The following is a 21,443-nucleotide window of genomic DNA, read 5'->3' on the forward strand; positions in this document are numbered from 1 at the left end:
CTCTACAAGGTTCTTTGTGATCTGGTTCTTGGTCATCTTTCCTGCCTCACCTCCTCCCACCTCCCCACTTTCGGCTGACTCTTCAGTCAGAGCAAACTATGTGCTACTTCCACAAATACGCCTTGCTCTCTTAAGTAATTGTTGCTGGCAATCTTTCTGCCTTCGTTATCTACTGGGATGCTAACTCCTTCTTATCCTCTAAGACATAGTTTATAAATTATCCCTTCTGCAAAGCCTCCTCTCTCCTCAGTCTATGGTACCACAAAAATTCCAGAAACAGGTCCCATTGCTCACTGTTTACCATGTGCCAAGAACCATGCAAAAAGCTCTAAGCATGCGAGCTCACTTAATCCTTCCCAATGACTAACTCTGTGAGACAGGTACTGTTACTATCCCCACTTTAGAGAAGAGGAAACTGACATTTGAGAAGCTAGGAAATAGTGGGTCAAAATCAGAACACAGAGCAGTCTGACTCCAATGCTATCTATGGTGAAACAAACACAATAAATAATGTGGCCACCCTTCATGTACCTACAACTTAGGTGATCTGTAGAGGCAGGACTAAGAACAGCTAATAGAGTCTTGGGTAAACACAACTCAGAGATTCCCAATTCCAATGGTGGCTAGAGATGGGTCACCCGATGGGTCATCAGTGGCCGATTACTGATATCCATCAGACATCGCCAGTAAGCTAAGCCTCACTTCTGGGAAAACTGGGCCAGGGGTGGAGGTGTAGGGGAGGGAGCAATGGTGTGACTGTGATGTGAGAGGACAGAATGGAAGAAGGCTGGTATGGACAACACAACTGATGCACATGAAAGGTAAGAAGAAGCTTTGCAGCTACTGGCTTGAGGCAAAGTTGCTAACAGTAACAAGTTAATAAGAATTAGTTGGAATCCGGGCACCTGGCTGGTGGAGCATGGCGGAGCATGTGACTCCTGATCTTGGGGGTTGTGAGTTCGAGATCCACACTGGGCGTAGAGGTTACTTAAAAAACAAAATCTTTGGGGCACCTGGGTGGCTCAGTCGGTTGAGCGGCCGACTTCGGCTCAGGTCACGATCTTGCGGTCCGTGAGTTCGAGCCCCACGTCGGGCTCTGTGCTGACAGCCGGGAGCCTGTTTCGGATTCTGTGTCTCCCTCTCTCTGACCCTCCCCCGTTCATGCTCTGTCTCTCTCTGTCTCAAAAATAAATAAACGTTAAAAAAAAAAAATTAAAAAAAAAATCTTTAAAAAACAAAAACAAAAACAGAATTTGTTGAAATGAACGAATGATAAAATGGGGCTAGAGTTGCTGACTAAAGCATAAGGAATATACCAAATTCATCATAAAGCTACAACACAGTACAAAAGATTGCAGGTCAGGTCTTTCTAGCAGTCAGAAATGGCATCAGCAATGCTTTCCAGCGTCAACACCATGGGCCACACTGATTGCATGGCAATAGGCTAATGTGCATTGATCATCAACCAGTCTATTAAATTCAATTTTAGAAATGAGCTCACTGTAGAATATTATGTGAAACACACAGAAACGGGTGAGAGGAGAAAGAAAGAGAGAAAGGGTATATGGAGAGACCAAACACATGGGTGCAGATAACTCACTTACTTGCATTATGACTAAATGATTTACCGAGGCTCTTTTAGCAATGACCACAAAATACAACGAATAAAATTCTGTGTGTCTGCTGTGTGTATGTGTGTGTTAGGCAGATCCAGAGGAAACTGTATTAATACCAAGAAGAAATGGAAAAATAATAAAACATGAAAAGATGGACAGTTTCAATGTCTTCCTCCCTCTTTAGAAAATGATGTGAACATCTGAGTAAAGCATATTTCAGCTGTGATGAAAAGCCAACCTAAAACAGGAGATAATCCTTACATCTCATTTTAATAAATGATTTCCAACTTTTAATGGCACAGAGAAGCTTACTACACTGAAATGCCTTTTTTCAATTATTTATTTATTGGGACACCTGGGTGGCTCAGTTGGCTGAGCAGTCGACTATTGATTTCAGCTCAGGTCATGATCCCAAAGTCATGGGATCAAGCCCCTTATTAGGATCAAGCCCCGTGTTGGGCTCCGTGCTGAGTGTGGAGCCTGCTTAAGATTCTCTCTCCCTCTCTGCCCCTTCCCCGTTCTCACACGCTCTGTCTCCAAATACATATATACATCCATACATTATTTATTTACTTATTTATTTAAAAAATTCCAGCCTTGCAGCTTGGAATCTGCATATTCAAAATTTGTATAGCCTGATCATGTCATAAAAAATGAGGTACGTGGTTTGGCAGGCATACCTGCTGAACCACTGGCTTTAATTTCTGATGGTTATAAAGTACAGGAGCCTTTTCCTCAGGCTTGGAAAACAGCAAAGCAAGAGCCAGCCATCCTTGAAAATTACAGTCATTTACTCACTTGACAAGGCATTCAGTAAGTCTGTAACTATGTTGAAAAGAGCTGATGAGGGACCTTATGGTCCTGGGAAGATCAAACTACCCACACCAATTGAATTTGCTTCTATGTCAGAACATACAGATAAGAGGAGGGTAACAGCTATAATCTACTCTGATTTCTGAAATTTTTGATTGCATCCCACATGACAAGTCTCATGCATACTCCAGTTATAGGGGTTATATTAACATAGACTTCAAAGAGTCACCTTTACCAACAGCACTGACAGCACAGCACCAAATTCTAAAGGAAATAATTCTGGGGTCTCCACTGAAAATGTGTGCTGATAATAATTACGACAGTGGTAGTGGTAACATGAACACATATCACATATCACATTTGATTTGATAATGAGTTCATATATACAATCTTATTTGTGCCTCACAATCATAACCTTGCCCTTCTAGGAGTTCACAGCCTAACTGCTACTGTTGTCCTGATTCTATAAACAAGAAAACAAGGGGCGCCTGGGTGGCGCAGTCGGTTAAGCATCCGACTTCAGCCAGGTCACGATCTCGCGGTCCGTGAGTTCGAGCCCCGCGTCAGGCTCTGGGCTGATGGCTCGGAGCCTGGAGCCTGTTTCCAATTCTGTGTCTCCCTCTCTCTCTGCCCCTCCCCCGTTCATGCTCTGTCTCTCTCTGTACCAAAAATAAATAAATTTAAAAAAAAAAAAAAAAGTTGAAAAAAAAAAAAAAACAAGAAAACAAAAGTTCAAAAATGTTAAATGACTTTCCCCAAAGTCACACCCTGTTTTTGACAGTGCTAGGACTTTTATCTCAGACAGCTGGACCCTAAATCTAGTGTCTTCCCTAAAATGTCATACATTTCTGCTTCTGATGAATCATATCAGAAATGGAGAAATCACACAAGCAAAAAAGTTAAAACTGCTAATTTTGGTACTTTGAAAAACAAGAGTAAAATGCAAAGAACTATGAATTATTGAAAAGTTATCCTAGAAACAAGATGAGATTCAACAAGGTCAAATACACAGTGGCATGTCTAGGCCAAAATAATAATAAATAACAGGATGAAGGAAGGGTTTGACTACATATGTAGTTATAATAAAGTCCCAGAGCAGATCTCTGATCATGAACTGACAAATGAGAAATTTTTAAAGTAACATAGACATATGAAAAGAAATTCCATGTACAAAGGTCAAAAACTTTTCTTTCCTCTATCACTGTAATAGTCAAGAGTCTTTGTTTTAGCTACCATACTTAAGAATAAACAAGGAGAAACCTGAGAAATTTCAATGAAGCGTATCAGACAGGTATGGTCACACTGGGTTACCATTGGTCACAAGCCAGGACATTCATGATTCTACAGATGAAAGAAACACCCAGAGGCTGTGCCATGACTTGGCCTGTTTGCTTCCATCATCAGTCTCAATGGATCAGCAGATCTTGGAAGTACTACTCTAATACTGCCTGAGGTATCACTCACTCTGGGCATCCCTTCCTTAGGGCCCAGATCTACCCCTCCCCAACTTCATAAGAGTCGGCAGGCTGCTGACCCTGGAAACCTGTCCCTTCATCACAGAGATGGGCAGAGGAGTCCCAGCTAACCTAATCTGACTCTTACTTCTGAGCAGAGATAACCAAAGATAAAAGGCAGCTAAAGTTGGATCATCCCAAAGAGACCGTACTAAGTTCCTGTCAGTTAATACTACAATCCCTGAGCTTCCCGAGGCCTGTTGTTAAACTCTCCTTTCCATTCTGTGAGCACTAGTTAGCCTCCAATAAATGCCTTTGTTTGCTTAAATTAGCTGAAGTCAGTTTCTGTTGCTTGCAATCAATGGATATATTGTCATTCATCAATTCAATATAACCTCTCCATAATAATAACAACATTAGCTAACATTTGTTGAATGCCAACCATGTGCCAGCAACTGTATTAAAAGCTTTTAATCTTAAAAGAGGGTACAATTGTCCTCATTTTACACAAGAGGCATTACCTTATTTTCTGTGAAGCCTTTCAAGTTCCCTAAAGCTTGTTGCTATTTCATTCACGTGGTTTTTAATATTTCCACCAGGAAGGCATATTGTACTATTTTCCTAATCTGTTTATAGTTTGCCCCCCACACTCCCTCACTGCATTAGACTGTGAGCTCCTTGATGGCAAAGATGGTGCACTGTTCAGCACACGTCTGCAGAATGAATCAATATAGTATTTCCTCTTAATTACCTCTTGTATTTCCTCATAATTCCTCCATAATTACACAATATGGTAATTCCTCATAATTACCTCTTGTATTAGTGACGTCCATCCACCTTTACAAATTTCAGGAAAGCTCCCTTGAATACAAAGATTGAGTACAAGGGTTTGGGGAAGGGTTGAGCAGATTTGTGTACTTGCTGCTGCTGTTTTCATGGTTTCCAAACACTACTGTAGCCTGAAGAGGCCCAACTCCCATCCTTTCAGTGTGTTCCTCACATGGCCTCTAAAACCCCACACCTCTCTCAGAGCAGTCTCTTCCACTGGAATATTTCAAGACCACCTCTAGTTCCATGACTCCCATCTGCTAGCATTCTAGACTTGAAGTCAAAATACTTATATAGAAGTTTGAAGTAAGGAGGAGAGCTTCTGATTGAACAGAGAAAGAACTTCATGATCGTCAGGGTAAGAAAACACAAAGTGGGCAATTGAGTTTTTCCTCTCTCGCTGATCATTCTTTTTTTTTTTTTTTAAATGTGTATTTATTTGTGAGAGAGAGAGAGAGAGAGAGCGCGAGCAGGTGAGGGGCAAAGAGAGAGGGGATGAGAGGATCTGAAGCAGGCCCAGTGCTGACAGCAGAGAGCCCAATGCGGGTTCGAACTCACCAACTGTGAGATTATGACCTGAGCTGAAGTCAGACGCTTTACTGACTGAGCTACCCACGTGCCCCTCTCACTGAACATTCTAACGAGATAATAGTGTCTCTCAGGTGAACAGGCTAAACTTTACCAGACCTTTGATCCCTGCCTGCTCTATAACAAGCGCTATGGAAGACTAACTAGGAAACTTTCTAAGAAGTGCCCTTCTGCTATACTTCCAAGTTTAAGAAAGGGCTTATGCTCTGCTAACAAGTGCCAGTGCATGAAAGTTTTGATCAGGCTTTGGTTTCCTGTTGTTAAATACAAGATTTGGGAAGTGAAAACAGTTTAATTTATTAATGGTCATTTATGACCCAAATCAAGGTAGAACCAATCTGTAAGACAATTACCTAAAATATAAGCAAAGGACAATTCCATTCACACCTACTAGTATGGCTATAATTTTAAAAAAAGGAAAATAGCATGTGTTAGGGAGGATGTAGAAAAACTGGAACTCTCATGCATTGCTGGTGAGAATGTAACATAGTACAGTGTTGTGAAAAATAGTTTGATGATTTTTCATAAAGTTAAACACAGAATGACCCTATGACCTAGCAATTCCACTCCTAAGTATATATCCCAAAGAATCGAGGCTGAGACTGAAACAGATATTTGTACACCAATGTTCATAACGGCATAATTTACAATAGCCAAAGGGTGGAAACAACCTACGCATACATCAACAGATGAACAGATACACAAAATGTGGTATCTACATGCAATGGAATACTATTCAGCCCTAAAAAGGAATGGAATGGATATATGCTACAACATAGATGTACCCTGAAAATATTACACTTGAGGGGCGCCTGGGTGGCTCAGTCGGTTAGGCGTCCGACTTCAACTCAGGTCGTGATCTCGCGGCCCATGAGTTCGAGCCCCGCGTCGGGCTCTGGGCTGATGGCTCAGAGCCTGGAGCCTGCTTCCGATTCTGTGTCTCCCTCTCTCTCTGTCCCTCCCCCGTTCATGCTCTGTCTCTCTGTCTCAAAAATAAATAAAAGTTAAAAAAGAATTTTTTAAAAAAAGAAAGAAAGAAAGAAAGAAAGAAAGAAAGAAAGAAAGAAAGAAAATATTACACTTGATGAAATAACTCAGACAGAGAAGGACAAATGTATGATTTCCCCTTATATGAAGTACCTAGGATAGGCATAGAGGCTACAAGGCGTTGGCGGAAGTGGAAATGAGGGAATTTTTGTTGGGGATGATAAAAAAAATTGGGATAGACAGGTGATGGCTACATAATATTGTGAATACATTTAATGCCATCAAATTGTACACTTATGAATGGTTAAAATGACAAATACTATGTCATGTATATTTTACTACAATAAGAAAAAAGAAAATTCCAATTACAAATGATTCTTCTCACACAAGAATTTCAATCTGTGACTTAACCATGTACAAACATTAAAGCCTCTCTTTCAATACCTATCCCATTCTGAGCAGTAGTTTCATGAAGTAACTTATATTCCTTGCTAGACTGTAAGCTGTCTGGGTGCAGAATTCTACACTGCCTTGTACATGTTCAATAAGGATATACTGAGTGCCTACTATATTCAAGGGATTACGGTATGCAGTAGACATGAAGGATGAATGAAACATAGTACCTATCCTGAGGAAGTCTGTGGTCTCACGTGAAAGAGATTCCACACACAAATGATTATAACACCTAGCACACTGTAAAAAATGGCAATGGTGAGTCTCAGGGCTAAGAGGCTTCAGAGATGAAGCAACATTTATTATATAAAGGGTGAACAGGGATTATTACTTTTCAGACTGAAAGAATGGTATGTGCAAAGCCACAGAGAGGTGAACAAATACTGCATTTTCAGAGAAAAATCTGTAACAGAGATGCCATGATGGGAAGAAGCAGAAGGCAGAACTGGAGAAAGGCAGTCAGTATATGTTTGACTGGAAATTACCCTGAATGCCACATGAAGAGGTCTAAGCACAGGGAAGTTGCATCGACGGATTTGTTCCTGAAAATTAACCGTAGAAGTATAAAGTACAGACCACAAAGTTGGGGGAAAGACCAGAGGCAGGAACATCAGAAGAGATAGGGTGCCTGGGTGATTCAGTTGAGCATATGACTCTTGATTTCGGCTTCAGTCATGATCCCAGGGTTGTGGGATTGAGCCCCATGTCGGGCTCCACACTGAGCATGGAGCCTGCTGAGAGCCTGCTTGAGATTCTCTCTCCTTCTGCCCCTCTCCCCCTGCTCACGTGCACTCTCGTGCACATGCACGTGCTCTCTCTCTCTCTCTCTCTCTCTCAAAAAAAAAGGAATACTAGAGGAGGCTGCAGCAATGGTGTAAGTGAGAGTTGGTAAGGAACTGAATTAGCATAAATGGCAACGGGAATAAAGAGGAAGGAATGCTTTTAAGAGAAATGTCTATAGCAGGATCAGCAGTGGGTGTGGAGGGGAAAAGGTGAGGAGGCCATGACTTGCACATAATCAGACCTCACTAAATGCTAGCTGAAAAAAGAATATAACAGTTATATGTAATCATAAGCTGATGACTTTCTGACCCTGGTAGCACTAAGGGCAGACAACCAGTCTTGTAGGGTTTTAGCAATCACAGTGCCCTCAATGTCTCCTGTGTTGTGGTAATGGAAAATCTTACTTGAACAAGATGTAATATGAGCAAGATGTGTACTTAGCTAGAGCCCGGCAGGCGTCTCCAGCGGAGCAGGAGTACAGAACATCAGGGCCTAGAGCTGATCCCCGTTCCCAGTAATCTGTTCACTACCAATCAAGGGATATCATCCCTCTGGGGCCTCTGCATTCTACCTGCAGTCATGAGGTCTGATTACTGTCAGCAGGATGCTGACACACCTTAGGTTTCCAGAGACACTTGCGGGCTCCCAAATGCACCATGGACCTCATGACTGCACTTACGAGTGCAGAAAAGCTGCAGGCATGATGTTGTTTTTTAAATGATTTTTTTTAAAAAAGTTTTAATGTTTATTCATTTTTTTTTAATTTTTTTTTTTAACGTTTATTTTTGAGACAGAGAGAGACAGAGCATGAACGGGGGAGGGGCAGAGAGAGAGGGACACACAGAATCGGAAACAGGCTCCAGGCTCTGAGCCATCAGCCCAGAGCCCGACGCGGGGCTCAAACTCACGGACCGCGAGATCGTGACCTGAGCTGAAGTCGGACGCTTAACCGACTGAGCCACCCAGGCGCCCCTAATGTTTATTCATTTTTGAGACAGAAAGAGAGAGAGAGAGAGAGAGAGAGAGAGAGACAAAGCATGAGTGGGGAGGGGCAAAGTTAGAGGGAGACTCAGAATCTGAAGCAGCTCCAGGCTGAGCTGAGATGCCTGCACAGAGCCCAACGTGGGGCTTGAACCCCGGACCGGACCGCGAGATCATGATCTGAGCCGAAGTCCAGACAGAGCCGCCCAGGCACCCCTAAATGACTTTTTATTAAATTTAGGCAGACTGGGGACTGTAGAACACTACAGGATGCTTGTTCCCCATCAATAACCAGCTATCTCAAAAGCACAGACTTATAAACGAAACAGATGAAAATGGATAATTAACAAATTAGTAAGTTCTTTGCTAATGGAGCCTGGGCACTGTCACTTGTCCTGTGTACTGAAGATCTAAATATCCCAGAAGACCTGGAGGCAACACTGAGCTCACTGACTCCAGCCACAATCCTTTCCCACTCAGCAATTCCAAGACAGACATCATGTTGCCTGGAAAACATTTCCTGAGGATCTATGCCCTTCCCAATCTTGAGATTTCTAGCATTTTTTACAAAACAGTCCTGTCTTCTCCTTCTCTGCAGTAATGGGGAGCAAAAGAGATGGGCCACCCTAATCAACTGAATCACACATGTTAACTAGTGACTCCAGCTGAGGAGAGGAGGTCAGACCAAAGTCTACAGCCCCAAACAGGTCAGACCAAGTCTACATACAGCTCCAAACAGTAAGGTGGACATTTCCATTGTTCTCTACAGGTCATAAAGAATGCTGGTCTTTCACTGCTGTTTCCTTACTGTTTATTGCTCAGAACCATACAATTTCCAAAACACTGATCCTGTGGTAACCTGAGAAAGAGGCTGTTCCCTGCTGTAGAAATGCAGAAATGCATATGACCAGGGGGAGAGAGTAGAGGGAGAGAAATGAGTCAGAAAGGTGACTTACCAATTATCACCCAGCTCATAGATGGTCAAGATGTTCAGAGAAACAATGTCATCTGATTCCTAGTCCAACATTCTTTTTGTCTTAAGGCTCAAACAGAACTGCCATCCACCTGATAGAATCCTGCTGAAGTATCCTGGGAATGGCTAAGCCTGAATTCTAGTAGAGGTACTCTTGCGCAAGTAATGAGGCGGTCAATGGTGAGACAAACAGTAACGTTCAGATTCCCAGGAAATGGAATGGACACTTGTCTCTATAGGCTAATTCTTTTTGGCCTCTTTTTTCAGTAAAAGGTTACTAAAAGGGTAAACATTTTATCCAAAGAAAAAAGAAAGCCTCAGTTGGAATGCTGTATCTGTTAAAAAGTTGCTCTCTCTAGTGATTTGTCTTCAACAAGTCCTACTCAGACCTTAGAAATGCTTTGAAATCTAAGTAAATTCTGGGCTCAGTCAGCTCCATTTTGCCACCTTGTGACTCTCAAAGACAAATCTCTGAAACTCAGTTTTTCCATCTAAATTATGCAAAACTGCCTTTATTTTTTCTTTCTACATTACCATGTGACATGAAAATACTTAACAATAAGTAACAAAATGAGTATCTGCAAACATCTGCCTAGCCCCCAGGCACTGTTCAAAAATTCTCACACGTGATAACTCTCTTAAACCTCCATAATGCTCTAAGGTGAGGTAGGTACTATAGCTATCCCTATTTTACAGAGGAAAAAAAATGGAGGCACAGAGACTAAGGACCTTACCCAAGGTCACACGGCTGGGATGGCATCTGAGCCCAGTCTGGCTTTGGTGCCCGAGGGCTCTCAACCACTGTGATTCTGCCTTAGAAAGCAAGTTACAAACCCAACCCACTCCTCCACTGGAGCCAGGGCTGCCAGTCTCCATCCCTCTCTTCAGCCTCTGGGGGCTGCCTAGTTTCCAGTACCATCCCGCCATCACACTCAGCCCTGGGCTGGGCCAGCTTCTCCAGAAGGCTGCAGCAAAAATACAACAAAACAAGCAAAAAAACAGGTGAACTCAAATCTTACTTGTTTATCTATTTAGTTTAGAACCTAACCCAGGAAAAATTCAACTTCATTTCTCTTTTTGGTATAGGCTAGAGACTGTAAGCCCTGTAAGATCTCTCTGGTGCACTCTCTACCAACAGCATTTGCAGATTAGCACACAGTGAGGATGTTCCCTAAATGTTCCCTATATATGGGGCACCTGGGCGGTTCAGTCAGTTGGGCATCCGACTTCAGCTCAGGTCGTGATCTCGCGGTTCGTGGATTCGAGCCTCGCATCAGGCTCTGTGCTGACAGCTCAGAGCCTGGAGCCTGCTTCGGATTCTGTGTCTCCCTCTTTCTCTCTGTCCCTCCCCGACTCGCGCTCTGCCTCTCTCCTCAAAAATAAATAAACATTAAAAAAAATTGAAAAAAAATGTTCCCTAAATAAGTGAATAAAAAAATCCTTAATAGAGCCATAAAATTAATAATGATGCTGAGCCTGAAGGGAAAAAGAAATTCAATAGTGCCTTCATCATCAACAAATGTATATTCAGTGTTAACCATCCCCCAAACACTGTTCTAGGAGTTGAAGCTACAGCAATAAATATGAGACAATACAGGGCTGCTCGGCAGGCTCAGTCTGTAGAGCGTGCAACTCTTGATCTCGGGGTTGTGAGTTCAAGCCCCACAATGGGTGTAGAGATTACTTAAAAATAAAATCTTAAGGGGCGCCTAGGTGGCTCTGTCAGCTAAGTGTCCGACTTCGGCTCAGGTCATGATCTCACGGTTTGTGGGTTCAAGCCCTGGATCGGGCTCTGTGCTAACACTGGAGCCTGGAGCCTGGAGCCTGGAGCCTGGAGCCTGGAGCCTGCTTCGGATCTCGTGTCTCCCTTTCTCTCTGCCCCTCCCCTGCTCACACTCTGTCTCTGTCTCTCTCTCTCAAAAATAAATAAACATTAAAAAGAAATTTTTTTTAATCTTAAAAAAAAGAGAGAGAGAGAGAGAGAGACAATACTTGAACTCCTGGAGCTTGCATTCTAGGAAGTAGAATGTACTTGCCTATTGTGAAATAGGCAATAGGCAAAATAAAATACATAGAATGTTAAATAATAATTTTAGTGCTATTGCCCTAATCCTGTCATTCAAGGCTCATAATATGAATACTGCCCAGTGCTGTGTATGGTGTCCTGATGTGGGGATAGGATGGGAGCCCACTGATTCTCATTCTGATAATGAGTTAGGAATAGACTCTGTGATTTCACTCACTCAACCACTAACACTTGATAAAGGCCTATTATGTACTAAACACTGTGCTAGACACTAGAACACTGACCTAAAGAGAAAAGGATCAAAAGAGATCTGTATCACAAGAAGGTAAATGGAGGGTATGTATGGGAGCTCCAGGGAATGGCAAAGGTAATAATATGATGTAATGAAAAGAATAGAGTTGGGGCTGACTCGGTGGCTCAGTCAGTTAAGTGTCTGACTCTAGATTTTGGCTTAGGTCATAATCTCATGGTCTATAGGTTTGAGCACTGCGTCGGGCTCTGCACTGGCAGTGCAGAGCCTACTTGGGAATCTCTCTCCCTCTCTCTCTGCCCCTCCCTCGCTTGCAGGCTGTTTCTCTCTCTCAAAATAAATAAATAAACTTAAAATAAGAAAAGAAAAGAAAAGAAAAGAAAAGAGAAAAGAAAAGAAAAAAGAAAAGAAAAGAAAAAAGAATCAATCAGCGGTAAGTTTTAATCTCTGCTCTACTACTAATATAGGACTCCAAACAAGCCATTTTTTCTTGCCAGGACTAAGTGTCCTCAATTGAAAAGATTAAATGAGGATCATCTTTGTGCCTATCAAACTTCTAGGAGATTGCCGGCCATTGAAGTGACACAAAATATAAACTGACTGCTTTGCAATTCTGACCAGTGAGGGCTAGCCCTGAATGGGGCTTCCTGTCATCAGCCAGAGCAGTCTGGACTTCCTTTACACAGTTCCTGGCCGTCACCACCAAGCGGAATTCTTCTGCCATCCATGTCTACCCATGGCTTCAGACCACAACTCCAGCATGTTACAAACCCCAAATTGGTCCCCAAATCTACTCAAGTCTCTTCTGGGCCTCTGAGCTGAGGATAATAGGAAAAGGGCCAGTTCTTTCAGGGCTAGAGCAAAAGAAGCTTACAGAATAAGTAGGAAGTCTGGTAAACTGCTGTTCCCCTACTTTGAATACTACCCTGGACTGGAAAACTCTTAACTCAGATTTTTTTCAAGTTGGAAGGGCTCTTAGAAATAATCTGGTCTAGTCTCTTCAACTTGAAGCTGCTGGTTAATGGTGGAACTAAGTTTAATTCCCTACTCTTTTGACTCCAAGACTAGTGAGTGGTTTTTCAACTCTCCCATCCTCTCCTTCCTCCAGAAGGAGGATCCTCTTCGGCAGGCAACTCAGCTTGGGACCCAAAGCACAGCAGATGATAAACACCTTCTGTCTTTGAAAGAGAAGAAGCATAGTCATAAATTATCTGTACTCAAAATACCATAGACACTAGAATTCATTTGAAATCCAAAGAATCTCAGCAAAAGGGCATAGGACAGGGATGAAAGGAGTAGTGTGGGAGACACAGAGAATGCCACGGAGTGCTTAATGGGAACTGTCTCCTACTTCCCCCATAACCAGGCACAAACCACAAGCCTGCTGATTCTTAACCCTAGCAGCTGAACTACCCAAGGCCCACAAAAGGGGCAACACACACAGTTTACACCTTTTATTATTCTGATAGAAATTTCTCTCCTGGGAGCAGAAAGAGGTCAAAAGTCCAAAACCAAAAATATAGATCTTTGTAAGTCAGAGCAAAAGAAGCAGTACAGCAGACAGTTATTTAAAAAAAAAAAAAAAAAAAAAAGCAGAGTAGGAGGTGTTAGAAAACTCACTCCAAGTAATTTATTCACTAGGAACCACAAAGGGCTTTCCCAAGAAAAGCAAAAACACCATTAATTTCCCCAGTACCCTCCTTTCAAAGGGCTCCAAACACTTCACACATATCGTTTTAAATTGTCCTCAAAGGCTCCAAAATAAGGAGTTACTATTTCCCCAAGTTCAGATGGAGAAACTAAAATATTCATGCCCACCCTGCTCTGTCCAAGTCATCCTAACAGATTTAGCCAACTTCGACTGAGTGCCTGCAAGGCACATGACCTATGCCAGGCAGAATAAGTGAGACAAAGATGAAAGATATGATCTCTGTCCTCCAGAAAGTCAGAATCCAGTGAGGCATAACAGATGTATACATAAATCTTCAAATAAGGCAGCCTACGCTAGGTGCCATAGAAAGGTTCCAAACAGTGCCTATTTTATCAAGTGACTAAAATGTGCCAAGCACTGTACTAAGTCATTACTAGCATCATATTTTTTAAGTCACATGCTATGTGTGACTTATAGAGAAAGAAATGTAGACAATGAAAGGTAAAGAGAGTTGCCTAGGGTCTCAAGGTTGTGGCACAGCATGGATTAGAACCCAGGTCTGTCTGGCTCCAAAGCCCATGTGATGAGAGGTAAGTGCTTGGGAAGTTACACACATACATATATGATAGCAGAGCATCCTTTTCTCAGAGCCAGATAGAACTCCTATAGGGGAAGGAGCCCCCTGCTAGAGATCCCTGGCTAGAGAAGGGCCTGGCTTGGTGATACCTCTACAGAGCTCACAGAGCTCACCTGGTGGGGGTAACCTCTGCCTCTTTTGCCAAGGCTCCACTTTGGAGGCCAAGGAAGAAAGATCTGGAGGAAGAAGAGCTTATGAGGCCACTGTTCACAGACCAGATAGGTTAGAGAGAGCATGATCACCCTTGGGGAATCCCTGGATCTGAGCAAGGCTAGGTTAATATAAATAGCTCTATTTTAAGACCTCAGGACATGAAACAGATGGGGGAAAAGAGAAGATCCTCCAAATTCTAGGAGCAAAGTTGAGCCTGGAACTATGGATGCCCAATCACCATGCCAGTATTCTTCCCATTTAATAATGGGATCCTTCTGTAATTATTTTCAAATCTTAATTTCAACCTAACAAAACAACATCAACAATAACAACAGCCCTTTGATGGAGCCAGGTACTTCTGTCTATTACTATCTCAATCAACACAACTGACTTTACTCCTATCAATGGATAGGTTAGTCATTAGTTCATTCACTTGTTCTTATATTCTACCTACTTCCAAAAAAGGTTCAAGTTGGCTTATAACAAAAGGTATGTGGTATGGCCAAAAGAGCAAAAGTTTGAAAGTCAGTCAGATCTGGGCTTGTGACTTCTTGTGGTGGCCACAGCCAAGTTCTTCAACTTTTCTGCCCCTCAGTTCTCCTCAGCTACAAAATGGGTACACTCACCTCTCTAACCAGGCAATTTGTGATTGAGATGGTATCTGTAAAATGTCTGCCAGAATCTGGCCCACAGTATACATCTCAACCAAAAGAAGAAAAGAAAAAAAAAAGTAAGAGAAAAGGGTTAAGTAATAAACTGTCTGTGTGAGAGAGAGAGAGGATAATGAAAAATTATATCAAATACCTAAATAAGGGAAGCTCTGTACTTTCTGGCAGCCCTGGCAACAGGAAAACAGGATTGTTCTACTACTCTCATTGTTAAATAAAGGTATGCATATAAGTTCATCAAGACAGAGAAAGTTCTTGTTTCTAAATGCAAAAAGGTTCATGTATACTTGAGTGAACGTGTATGTGCACACACATACACACACACGCACGCTTACACCGTTTTTCTCTCCAACAGGAACAGGGCAAATGGCTCTCCAGAGCCCTGCTGCCCCTCTGACACCACACTACTGCTGCTTGCAATGAAGTACTTCAACAGTTAAAACATTTTTGTGCCAATATTTTAAGAGTGCAGAAGGTTCCAAATTACATGTAAAATAAACAATGCCAGACTGTGAAAACTCTTGGCTGCAACGTTCTCTGATGTTAACAAGAGTTTCTTTATTACTGTAACCTTTCAGAAGTGAATAAAAATTATTTCTCTGCCCTAGTTTTGCCCTCCAGTAAAAGGGAAGAGAACAGTGACCATGGAAAGAGCTGTACAATGACCTCTCATGAAGGCTAGGAGGCTGGGAAGGGGGCAGTTTAAAACACAAAGCCTTCCATATATGTTTCTAGTCAAAGGTTAGAAATTTAGTTTGTGCTGTGCTGATCATATTGTAAAATTTTATGTTCCTAATATTTTTATGTAACTAAAACCCTCAGGGAGACCAGAGGGCATTTGCAAGAGCCCAAACTAAGCTTAAGTTCAGAAAAAACCCAAATCTTGATCAAGGCTCCTTAGCCACTTAGGGAACTTCATTACTCTGAAATTGAGTCTGAAGTGCCCTTAAAAAGAGCGGGGGGGGGGGGGGGGGGGAGAAATTCTATAGGTGGCCAGGACTTAGACAAAATATGTTATTTTGCAGACCTTTGAGTCAAGGAGTCTCTGAATACTGGACACCCAAAATGATCTCAAAATGGAGCTAGTCTGAATAAAGAGAGTCTGATTTCAGCACTGCAGGAAAAGGACAAAAGTCATCATACAAAGGCAAACATGCTTTGTCCTCACACAATCCTGCCTCTACCTACACTATTCCTCTGCCTGGAAGGTTCCTCTCATCTGTCAAACACTTATCTGAAAAGATACAACCCAAATGTCATCTACTCCAAGCTTCTCTCCTCTGGGCCTTCTCAGCAATTTTTAAATATCACAATCTCTTAATACTGTAATCACCTGCTTATATGTTTGTCTTTTCCTACTAGACCGGGGAGCCAGGGACAGTATCTTCATCATCTGTGTATCTCCAGTGCCTAGCAGAGTACATGGAAGCTAGCAGGCCACAATAAAATGGATGGATAGATGGGTAAAACCTTGTTTGTGTCTGGGAACAGAAATCAGACAGAGAATGATGAACTGCTAAAAAAACAGAACACAAGCTCTGGGATTTAACACAAGGCTAGCTTTTCAGACTCTCACAGAGTTGCGGAATGTTAAGTCTGGAAGAGAATTTAGAAATCATCTAGCTCTCCTCCCCAGAGAGGTGAGGTGATTTGACTTACTTGAGCTCACCCAGAGAGTGGTCATGCTGGCCAGAACTCCCTCCGTTATACCATACCGTCCATTCTCTCTACTGTAAATAGTTACAGGTATAAAAATCTTTTGGCAGTAAGATGAGAAATATGATTAAGACTACATATTATGAGAATGCTATTTGTTACAAACAAATAACAATAGATGTCACACTGAAATTCAAATAACTTGATACAAAATGCAATACCGGAGTTGCTCAAAAAGTTAAACATAGCATCACTGTATGTCCCAGCAATTCCACCCCTAAGTAATATACCCAAGAGAACTGAAAACCTATGTTCAGACAAAAACCTGTACATGAATTTCACAGCAGCATTATTCATAAAAGCCAAAAAATGGAAAACTACCCAAATGTCCATCAATTGATAAATGGATAATCAAATGTGGCATATCCATACAATAGACTACCCCATAGAAAGGAATGAAGAACTGGGGCGCCCAGGTGGCTCAGTCAGTTGAGGGTCTGACTCTTGATTTCGGCTCAGGTCATGATCTCAAGGTTCGTGAGACTGAGTCCCAAGGCAGGTTCTGCACTGTCAGCTTGGGATTCTCTCTCTCCCTCTCTCTCTGCCCCTCCCCGGCTTGCCTTGTACACTCATACACTCACTCTCTCTCTCTCAAAATAAATAAACATTAAAAAAAAAAAAAAGGAATGGTGTACTGACACACACCACAACATGGATACACCTTGAAAACATTATGCTAGGTGAAAGACAGATAGAAAAGGCCACATATTATATGGTTCCATTTATATGAAATGCCTCATTATAGGTAAATCTATGGAGACAGAAAGTAGAGTAGGGGTTGTCAGGGGCTGAGGGAAGAAAGGAATGGGAAGTGGCTGCTAATGGGCACAGAGTTTCTTTTTGAGATGATGAAAATGCTCTGGAATTAGACAGTGATGGTTGCATAACACTGTGAATTTACTTAAAAAATTAAATTAAAAAAATATATATATACTAAAAATGGTGGATTTTATGGTAGATGAATTATAACTCCATTTTTTTAAATGGAAGAAAAAAAGATACAATCTCTACCCTCTAGGAGCTAACAATTTAACTGAAGGAGTCCAGACCAACATACAGGCATACTTCAGTGTTATGTGACAAGTAATGTTATACAAGATAGAGGAAGAAGGAAACAACACTTGGGTTAAAAATCTCAATGCTTATGTTAGAGCCATAGTTCCTAGTAATGATGACCTTTTCAGGCAGTACAGGGTAGTGATTAAGAGCATGGTCTCTTGAGTCTGGCAGATTTGGGTTCCAATCCAGGCTCATATTTACTATGTAAGACTGGTTAAGTTACCTTACTGGTAGGTGGAATAATGGTCTCCCAAGAGATCTACATTCTAATTCCTGGAACCTGGGAATGTACCTTATATGGGGGAAAAGGACTTTGTTGTTATGATTAGATTAAGGGTCTTCAGATACGGAGGTTACCCTGAATTATTCAGGTGGGCCCTGAATATAATTACATGTACCCATATAAGAGGGAGGCAGAAGTCCCCTAGACCCAGATAGCAGAGGAGAAGGCAACATGACCACAGAGGGAGTGATGTGGCCATAAGCCAAAGAATGCCAGCAGCCACCAGAAGCTGGAGAGGGCAAAGAACAGAGTCTCCCCTAAAGCCTCCAGAAGGAGCACAGCCCTGCTAATACCTTGATTTTGGCCCAGTGAAGCTGATTTCTGGCCTCCAGAACTATGGAGAATAAATTTGTGTTGTTTTAAGCCACCAAGTTTGTGGTAAGTTGTTACAGCAGCTACAGGAAACTAATAACTAACCTCTGATTCTAGTGTCTTCATCTATAAAACAAGGATAGATATATGACCTCAAAGGAAAGATTGTGGTTAATGTAAAACTCATATGGTATTTATAAAGTGCACATCAAAGAGAAAGTTCTAGGTAAACGTTAGCTACTACGTTTCTGTATTATGCTGAAATCCTCTTTCACAGGGCACCTGCCCATGCCCAGACCCTGCTCCCCTCAGCAGGGAGAACAGTAAGAGCTGGCACTCAGGAGACTTGAGTTCCTCTCTTTAGTTGACTTCTAACTTAAATTTATCCAGCTCTCCTTGAGCCAGTTTCTCCATCAGTTAAATGACAGGATGAGACTAGAGCAGTGGCCCTCTAACTGGGGAGTCTGTTAAAACAGACTGCTGGTGGGACCCCTGGGTGGCTCAGTCGTTTAAGTGTCTGACTCTTGATTTCGGCTCAGGTCATGATCTCACAATTTGTGAGATTGAGCCCTGTGTCAGGCTCAACATGACAGCGCAGAGCCTGCTTGGAATTCTCTCTCTCCCTCTTTCTCTGCCCCTCCCCTGTGTGCGTGCTCTCTGTCTCTCTCAAAATAAACGTTTAAAAAAAACCCAAAAAATAGATTGCTGGGCCCTACCACCGGAGTTTCTGATTCAGCAGATCCAGGGTGGAGCCCTAAACTTGCATTTTTAACAAGTTCCTAAATGATGTTGAGACTGCTGGTCTGAGGACCACACTTTGAAACTCTCTGGACTAGCTTATTTCAGGTTCCTTTCCAGTTTCAATAGTCTAAGACATCCAATAGATGTAGCATTCAAACAATAAACACTGCTGTATCAGACTGAAATAGTTTTACAACTAAATTCTTTTCTGATGTTAAGAAAGTGGGGGATGGGAGAGTATGAAGTACATGGTTAAAGACTAGTTTTAACTTTTGAACTAAACAGAATGAAAAATCTTAAGCAACAGTGGGAACAGGAAGAGGCTGTCCCCTTATCCAGCATGCTGGCCCCATTTTAATTTATTTTAATCCCACCTTTCTGCCTTTTCACCAGACCCCTCCCCCTCACGCCCTCCACGAGAAACACATCTAGGTGTCTCCTGAATTCATTTATTGGGTCGGCAGCGCACAGTATAATACCGCCTTTGTTAGTCTCCTAGCCCAGCTTCTCCTAGCACAGTGTTCAGTCTCCGTGTTCCTCTACTCTTAAAAAAACACAACCAAGGAGTCTCTGAAAAATAATTGTAAAATCAACTAAGGCAAATTCAGACTATGTGGAGACGTTCAGACTCTAAATGCTGGAAAAAGAAACAAATTCAGAACATTGTTAGCATTCTCACCTGTCCTTTTTTCCCCTTAATCTCTATTAGTCCTATTGAGTAGGAAACCTCTGCCGTATTGGATTAGAAAGTCTGAATAAAAGGGGCCTCAGCCTGGGGACTGTGCTGAAGAAATGGAATGCCTTGAGATTCGAGAAAAGCTGTCCTCTTGGCCTTTGGAAGTCCTTGGTAAGAAGACCAGGGAGAAGGAAACTGCCATGAAACTGATCCCCCCCCCCCCCCCCCCCCCCCCGTGAGGGATCACAGTATAATAAAGTGGATACTGGACTGGGAACCAGCATCCCCTAGTTTGGGTACTCATTCTGCTATTTTCTAGCTGCATGACCTCGGGCAAATCAATTAACTTCTCTGGGACCGCATTTTCTCACCACATAAATTAAAACAGTGGGACCAGATCTATAGTCCTCACCCTGAGATGTACATCAGAAATTTTCTGGGGATATGTTTCAAAATTAACACATCTGAGCCCCTTCAGATTGAGAACCATTGAATGAGAGATATCTGAGGCACTCCATCTAACATCCTAAGGTTCATTTATCCCATAAAGTGAATTAGAAATATAAATGATGAGAGAGCCAAGGAACCCAGGAGGAAGGTCAGGGAGAGAAAAATGAAACTCTTTTCGGGGAGAGGGTGGTCAGAGAAATTGAATCCAGGTGTGATAAGAGACCATTCATTAAGTCAGTATTTGAAAGATAGTGCTGCCCAGTCACTAATAATAGAAGCAAGGACGTGTGTTCACTCAACAGGTATCTGAGGGGTGACTGTGTCAGGCACTCTGTGTAAGACACCAGGAATCCTAGGATCCTCATCCCATCTAATGGGCATGACCTACACAAACCCACAATTACAGTAGAGCATGGTAAGCCCTCTCTCAGAAGTTTGTGCAAAGTGCTACAGCAATAGAGAGAAGGGAGTGGCCAAATATACCAATTATTATGGTGGGGGAGGGAATGCTGGGAAAAGCTGCGTGTAAGAGGTACTATCCAGATGCATACTATAGCATCAGTGACAATCTGGCATGTATGTGTGCGTCTAGACGCGCTTGAGCATGAACATTTGTGTATTAGAGGTTTGTTGGCAATCAGACTAAAGAGGTAGGCGGGGTCTAGAATATGAAGATTTCTTCCCCCCCCCGCCCCATTTTTCACTTTGAAAATCAAACTTAAAAAATGTAAGAGTAGTAAAACAAAAATTTGTATGATTTTTAGATTCACAATTGTTAATATTTTGTAATATTTGCTTCATGTCTCTCTCTGCGCACGCACACACACACACACACATCCTTTTTTCTTTTGCTAAACTATGTGAAAATATCAAAACATTTCAATCCTAAATACTGTATCTTCTAAGAACATTCTCCTATATAACTATGAAGAGTTCTACATACCATTGCTAAGATGTTTGAATTTTGTTCCTCAGATTTCTAGACAGAGGAGGGATCCAATCAGATGTAGAAATTGGAAAAACCTCTGGTGGTTTATGTGGTGACAGGGTTCACTAGAGTAGAGAAAGTCCAGGAACTAGTTAGGAGGCCGTGTGCAATAAAGGAGAGATGATGAGGGTGGATATAAGCAATGGAACAGAAGGGAGGATAAAATCCAAAGATATTTTCGGCAGAAAAGTGACAGGACAATTTGGGTACAGAGGATGAGGCAGGGGTTGAGGAAGACTAAGAATTCCAGCGGGTGGAGGGGGTGCTGGATTGATAGAGATGACAGCAGAAGCAAGACAAGAAACCTAGGAAGAACAGGTTCATGGAGCTATTTATCCCATCTCCTGAGGGAGATGT

The 21,443-nt window shown here is 42.1% G+C and overlaps 1 protein-coding gene across 4 annotated transcripts in view; it reads right to left on the reverse strand.

The window, feature by feature from the left end:
• The window catches only part of UQCC1 (ubiquinol-cytochrome c reductase complex assembly factor 1), a 101,760-nt gene that overhangs the window by 15,406 nt on the left and 64,911 nt on the right, over positions 1-21,443 (reverse strand). The gene's annotated exons all lie outside the window — the stretch shown is intronic.

Source organism: Panthera onca, chromosome A3 (genome assembly GCF_046562875.1).
Source record: "Panthera onca isolate mPanOnc1 chromosome A3, mPanOnc1 haplotype 2, whole genome shotgun sequence".
Lineage (NCBI taxonomy): Eukaryota > Metazoa > Chordata > Mammalia > Carnivora > Felidae > Panthera > Panthera onca.